We start from the raw sequence: 8,202 nt of genomic DNA, 5'->3' as shown, positions 1-8,202 counted from the left end.
ATTTCTCACTGGGATTAGCATATCTAATTAGCCTAATTTTCGTTTGCATTTCAAATCTGACCTTTCCATTTGTATCCTTGAGATTCCTCTTTCTTTGCAAGGACATAGACTGTTATTTCTTTCCTCTTTGTAAATTTAGACTATAATGTGCAAAGCTGCCAGGCCATGCTACTACGAATGGAGACCCCAAATGAATCCAAATGGACTATTGCACCTGTCACTGAGGCTGACCAAACTTAGGCACACCATTACCCACTTCCCTGAATCAGGGTTTAAGGAGGGAACACGCATGTATTTTGACAGGTTTCAGAGTGGTAGCCAGGTTAGTCTGTATCAGCAAAAAGAATGAGGAATACTTGTGGCACCTTAGAGACTAACAAATTTATTTGAGCATAAGCTTTCCTGGGCTAAAGCCCACTTCATCAGATGCATGCAGTGGAAAATACAGTAGGAAGATATATAGATATAGATATAGATATAGATATATATATACAGAGAACATGAAAAAAATGGGTGTTGCCATACCAACTCTAACGAGACTAATCAATTAAGGTGGGCTGTTATCAGCAGGAGAAAAAAAAACGTTTGTAGTGATAATGAGGATGGCTCATTTCAAACGGTTTACAAGAAGATGTGAGTAACAGTAAGGGAAAAATTAGCATGAGGAAATAGTTTTTAGTTTGTGTAATGACTCATCCACTCCCAGTCTTTATTCAATTTAATGGTGTACAGTTTGCAAATTAATTCCAGTTCTGCAGTTTCTCATTGGAATCTGTTTTTGAAGTTTTTTTGTTGAATAATTGTGACTTTTAGGTCTGTAATTGAGTGTCCAGGGAGGCTGAAGTGTTCTCCGACTGGTTTTTGAATGTTATAATTCTTAACGTCTGATTTGTGTCCATTTATTCTTTTGCGTAGAGACTGTCCGGTTTGGCCAATGTACATGGTAGAGGGGCATTGCTGGCTCATGATGGCATATATCACATTGGTAGATGTGCCGGTGAAGCACACTGAGTTTTGAGGTGAAGCAATATTCTTGGACTAGGAACAGTTCTAAAGTGGGAATTAAGTCAAGAGAAGGTGAGAAAGGAGCATGGCACTAATGAACAGCTGTATTGGTGTTCTGATAAATTAATCATCTTTCTCTCCTGTCTGAAAGCAATACAGGAAAGTGGAAGACTTCTAGGGTCCTAATGAGAGGTGAATTTTTTTCAGTAAAACATTTTTCTTGAATTCAAGTGGGTTCACTGCACTGAGGTAAAGGACTGAAAATAGCAACCTTTTTCATGTTGATGATTCAGTTTTGAAGATGAATATTCCTTCTCATCATTTTGTCTTCTTTTTACTTTAACAGTTGTGCCTACAGGAAGGAAAGGAGCTGGGAATTCATGGAAATATCTCTCCTTTAATAATTTACAATTAATTATGATATAAAATAAGAATTAATAATTCTTGTTAGCAGTGGGCATATTTCACAAGTTCTGGAGATTTGGTTTGGATAAGCACTCAAAAATTGTCTGCACACATGATGGTCTTTTTAGAACAACTGTAAACCCAAGTTCTATATATGAAAAAAGCAAACTGCACACTATATATGGTATCGATTGTTAATATTAAATTTGGTGCAAATAATCCCATTCTACTCTTCTTACTCAAGTTGAGTAGTATCTGACCCAAGTAGCCCATGGAAATCAGAGTAAGTTATTGCTCTTCATGAATAAGTGTGGCAAATTCTGGCCCCAAAGTCCTAGATTCTGTCCCTTTCCATTGCCTGATGTAATCTTTCCCTGTGTTAGATCTTATCCTCAGGGCAAGGAGCATGGGTGAGAACTTACAGCCCAGACAGTGGGAGGGCTATGGTGGCTTTAAGCCACCTCTGCACCCTTCCAGTTCTGAGCTGCTCTGTGATCCCAGTGTAAGACAACTGTGGTTGCTGCCTGTAGGCTGCAGCACTGGCCAGAATCTCTTCAGCGCTAGAAATTGCAGTCCCATCTCCAGCATGTCCTTTCTTCCCCCCAACACTTGCCCAATGCCAGGGCTTGCAGGGGTGTCCTTGTAAGGCAGCCTTACAACTGTTGATCATAGTGCCTGCCCCAGCATAAAGAGGCCAGGGTAGATTAGGGTCTCACCCCATGTTTGCCTTCTCTCTGGAAAGAAATATGCCTCCGTCCCATTGTGATGGGCCTTTATGGGCAGCAGTTAAGTACGGAGACAGATTTGCTCCTGGGTACCATCAGTGCGATGTTAACAGTTAACTGCTCAGAGTTAATGATGTATGGTTGAATTATCTAAATTAATCGTGACCACCCATTTAAACCATAATCAGTTGTGTGGTATTTTATCTCCTCAACTCTCAAGTCTGTGTCAATGCAGTGGGCACAAATTGCGCAGCAAGCTGACAAACTGTGAATACTGTGTTTGTCTCACAGTTCTATTGTAGATCCAAGAAAAAACAAACTAAAAACCCTCAACCAAACACACATGAGTTTACAGGTGCTTATTACTCCTGTAAAAAAGGGAGGGTCAGCTGAAAACATGTCTCTAAAGTTTTACTTTCCTTTCGTAAGCACCTTGTTTAAACCTTGCATGTAGTTAAAATCTTCTATTTCTTTTTTAGCAAAAATAAGTCTGCAAAACTTTTGTCTATGCCCATCATGACAAAGTTAGACTTTAACTATGTAGACTTTAGATTTTAACCCCTTCTGGCCAGGGACTGTCTTGCTATGATTATATAGTGCCTAGCACAATGAGGCTTCAATCTTGACTGCAGCCTCTGTGCGCTTCTGTAATACAAATAATTAATAATGACTCTAAGCTAACCCCATGTCAAGGTGGCCTTAGTTTCTTGTGCATTCCTCCAAAAAACAGCCCATACCTATAAATTCACAGATCTGGGTGGATGCCTCATGTACTCTTACACAATACAATGAAGGGGGGCATGTGTGCCCCCACTGTCTGCTCAGCAGGTAAAATAGGCAGGGTTTCAGTGTTACAAGAGACCTGTAAGGAGAATTGATGGTCCAAGATCTTAAGAAAAGTGGTTTTGCTGTTCTTCCAGAGCTCGGAGAAAACTGGCCATTCCATGCTGTCACCGTCCCTTCCTCAAGCAACAAACGATGATGTTTAACAGGAAGACAGCAAAAGCCATGGTTGGAGAGAGGTAAGTCCACCTGTGACAGGGTGTACAAACTCAGCATTAGGCAAGAAGGGGTTAGAAAGCAGCTTTGGGCCCTGGCAGCCCCTCCCTGCTGTACCTGTAAGTCAGGCCAATCTTGCAGGAGGATCAATAAAAAGAGAGACAATCATTTCAGAAAGCCACAGGCTGGGGAGGCAGATAGACCTGTCATCCTCAGCTCCCAGAGAGGAGCACGGCAGAGAGTCATGCTGCCTTTGCTTGCCTGCGAGCACAGAGCAGTAGGACAGATAGCTGGAAGATCCTGGTAGGACAGACACGCTGGTGCTGCTCTTTATTTCTGTTAGTTTCCTTTCCTTTAGTACCTTGAGAACTGGCACTAAGGGTTTGACTCATTGCAGACCCTGCTGAGAATACAAGCCCCCTGAGAAGGTGGGCCAACGTGGGTGGTAGGCCATGGAAAAAGCAAGAGATTGACAAGACAAACCTTAACCAATTAGTACAAGGGTTCCTGGGCTGGAACCCAGGGTAGAGAGCAGGCCTGGGTTCCCCTACAGCCTTGCCAGGAAAGAAGATCCCAGACACAACAGTCCAGAAGGACTGTGGCACCTGCACAAGGACTATAGACAGGTGTGAGGTTCTGGGACTACTGGGTAAAGACCCTGGTTTATCCTGAAAGGGATGAGACCAAAGGTGACCTGACTAGAGGGCTGAGTCACAAGGCAAAATGGGACCACCAGCAGATCTGGTTGGCAGGACTACAGAGAAAAGTCCTTGCCACGTTGCACCTAGCCATCAGGCGCCACAATGGCTTTTTTGCCCTACCGCCCAGCACATTTTTCATAGAAATGAGAAGATAAGGACCTACATGAGCTTTACTCCTGTTATTTCAGATGTGATGATGATATTCTGTAGCTGACTGTTTGTTTATATATAATGAAAGATGAAATAAAAGGGGGGAAAATAGTGAGAGTGTTCCCTCATTTGTGTAGGTCAGAACGAGCAACTAATCAATATACTTTATATCAGAAAACTATCTGTGGTGAGGTCTTGGATAGTATTGTACTACTTATAAGAAGTAAAATCTTGATTGAGTTTTGGAAGTCATTCTTTCATGTACAGAAGGGATTTTATCACATTGCTAACTAGCTTTATGCATTCTGCTTTATTGCTAGAGTTGTTCTTGGCAGGGGACGGTTGTTGCAGTTTAATAAAAAGAGGATAGAGGTCCCAATCCAGCGAAGCACGCATGCAGTTGTTTAAGCACATGAGTAGTTCCAAAGGAGAAGAATGTATAAAGCTGGTCCATAACAATGGAATTAGTCACATGCTTAATCATGTGCATAAGTGTTTTGCTGGATTCGTGCTCTTGTCCTCTCTTTACTAAAATATATAAGGGTCTGCTCACATGCTTAAAATTAAGCAAGTGCTTAAGGGATTCACTGGATCAGGCCCAGAAGGAGCTTGCTGTATGGGTAATGCAGACTTCCTGTATTTGTTGTTGTGGCATCCTATGGAATTCTTTATTTGGAAAGCAGTGATAAAACCAGTGGAAACTCACTAGGGCAGGTGGGGTAGGCTTTGCTTGGTCTGGTTTGAGCTAAATCCAGTATGATTTTAATCTGTGACTTGGCTCTGATTGGCCATTTATACCCAATGATGTGTCAGTGTTACCTAACCAATTTCACAAAGCACAGTGCAGCAGCATGTTATGTCCTATTTCCTGAATGCAAAAGCTAGATCGTTTTGTAAAAGGTTGTATGCAAAAAAAGAAAATGAGGCCCGGAGGCACCTTCAAACTTTCCAAATGACAAAACACTGAAGACCTCTCAGAGACAATGCATGTAATCTGCCTTTAAAATCAGAGTGGGGTGAGCCTGTATATTTATTTGTGCTAAATCTGCCATTGGGATGATAAACCATATTTGCTTATTGGGATTTGTGACGGATCTTCAGAGTGGGAATTTGCCCAGATGACCATGTTCACTATTTCTTGGCAGCTTTCTGGATTTTTTCTTCCTTTCTTTTTCCTACTTTCAAGTGGACTACAGCAATATCCAGGACTGAGCCTATCATTTGCTCTTTTTATATGCTCCATCTACTGTTCTTTGTATGTCAAATAATTTCTCATCTTGCTCTTCAGTTGCATTCATGCATGAGTGATACTGGGATTTATTGTTCTGTTGGGCTCAGTTGTGGATCCATTAAAATAAAACTTAATACAGTTTAGATGCCTTTGGATGAAGAAAAAATAGCTGCTTAAGTCTCAGAAATGCTGAGGTGATCTCAGTTGTTTTTCCCCCTCCATATTCTGTTACAAATAGTGTTCAGTTTGGTTATTTGCCCATTGAAGGCCTTGGTTTAAAACTTTCCTCTTTAAAACAAGATGAAAAAAATCCAGAACTGAAATAAATTCAGCACGATTTATTTATGTGGTTTTAGATTACAGTAATTTTTTGCTGATATTAGCTGATGGGTTTTGCTGATATACAAAACAGGTACTTTCATAGCTATAGGCCTATTGCTGAAGGAAGTAGGTGGATTATTTTTAATTTATATATTTTAATTTCATTGTCCAGTTCGTTAGAACTGGACAAATAATTCATCTGAGGATAGATAATCCAGTGGTGTAAATGTTCATAGTGCCATAGACTTCAGAGTTTCATGAACATTTACCCTAGCTAAGGATCTGTCCTCCTGAATTATTTGATGAAGATCATTTCTTGTTCTTGTACAAATTGTCAGTGAACAGATCACATTTTGGTCAATTTTTGCCAATTCAAAATAATTTGCCAAAAAAAGTCTTAATTGCTCTTTGTTTATGATGATCTTATTGTGAGTATTAAATACACAAAATATGGGGTGATATGAATGCACATATAGCTGATAGTAGCCATCCCCCTTCATCTGCTTTTTGGCTGGGAGGGTACCTGAGTAGTTTTTAACACTGAAGGATGATTAACCATAGAACAAGATACCAAAGGAAGTGGTGGATTCTCCATCTCTTGATGCCTTCATATCAAGACTTTCTGGAAGATATTTTAGACAAATACAAAGTATTAGACTCAGTTCAGGAGTAACTGGGTGAAATTCTATGGGCTTTTATACAGGAGGTAAGATTAGATGATCCAATGCACCATTCTGGCCTTAAAATCTGTTCTAGTGGGAGGGCCCTTAAAGAGACAGGCCCTGTGAAAGCTGTGTTAAGGGTGTGGTTGGGCTGGTGCAATGCTGGTGCAGTGGTTCTCCGCTCTGCTTGTGGTGGTGATGTAAAAGGGGGAGGTTCCCTGACAGAGGCTGTCCCCCTCCAAACTTAAAGATGGACTCTGTGATAGCCAGGCCATAGCTGTGTGCGCGTGTGGTAGTCGAGAGTGCTCTGTAAAAGACAGAGATGTCTGTTTACTTGTAGGTGATTTGTTAGTAGTAAAAGTGCCAGTAGGTGACACTCAGTAATATTGTTCCTGTTCCAGGACCGATTAAAGTTGTGCACTGTAAATGGCTTCCAGTGTGCAGCTCTTTATATACGGCTCTCTTGACACTGGCTACCCATAGTGGTTGTGTGGACAAATAGACAAGTAGCACTGGAGAAAGAAAGCCATGTTTCAGAAGGGACCAAGTCTGATGGTTGACTAAGAGCTCAGGAATGCAAGCTGGGGCTTGGCTGATGGTAGACAAACTGTAGACTCTCACCCTTAGAGCTAGACAAAAATTTTCTGATGGAAGGTTTTCTATTAGAAAATGTTGATTTGTCAAAATCAGAACATACTGCGAGAATGTGTCAGTTTGAATCCGTTTCTGAGGGAAGCCAGGCAGGTTTTTGGTGGAAGCCTACCTGGTTTCCTGCCCAGTCACTCGCCTCTCTGGTAGCCAGGCTCTCAAGGCTTACAGGCTACCTGGCTCCACAGCAGCTTGCCTGGCAGGTTGCCACAGAGCTGGAGTAACCAAGGCTTCCTGGCTTCTGGGGAATCTGGAAGCTCGGGGAGCATATTGAATTTCAGAAACCCAAACATTCCTGCTGGGGGAACATTTTGGTGTTTTTTTAAAAAATACAGACTTTCCTGTTCCACAAAAAAAAAAAAAAAAAAAAAAAAGAAGAGTTTTTGGAAATTTGTCTCAATTTGGGATAATTTTTTTTTCCCAAAAACCTCAAATTTTTTCATAGCTTTACTCAGCATGAAACTGGCCAGCCTCTCAGTATGGGTAACAAAGTTCTGTTCCTTACAGCTCTACCTGCCATGTCAAGCGAGACTATGCCAGGCTGGGGAAGACGCTTAAGGAAATCGAGGCTCAGGTGATCTTCAGTGGGATTCTGCCTGTTCCTAGAGAAGGACAACAAAGGTTTGACAAGATTATGACTATCAACAGATGGCTCAGGCAGTGGTGCTATAAAGAGGGCTTTGGGATGTATGGCCACTGGGAGGCATTCATGGACAGGGGACAGTTCTCTCGGGATGGACTTCATCTCAGTAGGGAAGGAAATAGACTTCTAGGACGGAGGCACAACTGATTAAGAGAGCTTTAAACTAGGAATTTGGGGGAGATGGTTGGGAGATGTCCAGGTAATCTCCACGCTGGATTTTAACATTGAGAGGGAAGAAAACAAAGTAAGAAAGGATACAGCCGTGGGTAGGAGAATGGACATAAGGAGTAAGGGCAGTGTGGATACCAGTCTAATAGGTCATACTGGCTGTAGAATGTCTGTGCCTAACCGGGTAAAGAATGTGAGCGAGGCCAAACAGCAAAAATTAAGATGTTTGTACACCAATGCGACGAACCTAGGTAACAAAATGGAGGAACTCGGGCTACTGATGCAGGAAGTGAAACCAGATATTATAGGGATAACAGAAACGTGGTGGAATAGTAGTCATGACTGAACTACAGGTGTTGAAGGGTACGTGCTGTTTAGGAAAGACAGAAATAAAGGTAAAGGTGGTGGAGTAGCATTGTATATCAATGATAAGGTAGAATGTAAAGAAATAAGAAGCAACGGAATGGATAAGACAGAATCCTCTGGACAAAAATCACATTGGGGAAGAAAACTATTGGAGCCTCCTCTGTGATAGTGATTGGGA

The 8,202-nt window shown here is 41.6% G+C and overlaps 1 long non-coding RNA gene across 1 annotated transcript; it reads left to right on the top strand.

The window, feature by feature from the left end:
* The first annotated feature begins 1,024 nt into the window (after positions 1 to 1,024).
* On the top strand, positions 1,025 to 7,465 carry LOC125643698 (uncharacterized). The gene is made up of 3 exons (XR_007358794.2): positions 1,025 to 1,077; positions 3,056 to 3,157; positions 7,355 to 7,465. It is a non-coding gene; the product is annotated as an uncharacterized LOC125643698 (long non-coding RNA).
* The last annotated feature ends 737 nt before the right edge of the window (positions 7,466 to 8,202 follow it).

This window comes from Caretta caretta, chromosome 10, assembly GCF_965140235.1.
Source record: "Caretta caretta isolate rCarCar2 chromosome 10, rCarCar1.hap1, whole genome shotgun sequence".
NCBI lineage: Eukaryota > Metazoa > Chordata > Testudines > Cheloniidae > Caretta > Caretta caretta.
The sequence above is the reverse complement of the archived record's forward strand: the minus strand, read 5'-3'. Positions and strand labels throughout refer to the sequence as shown.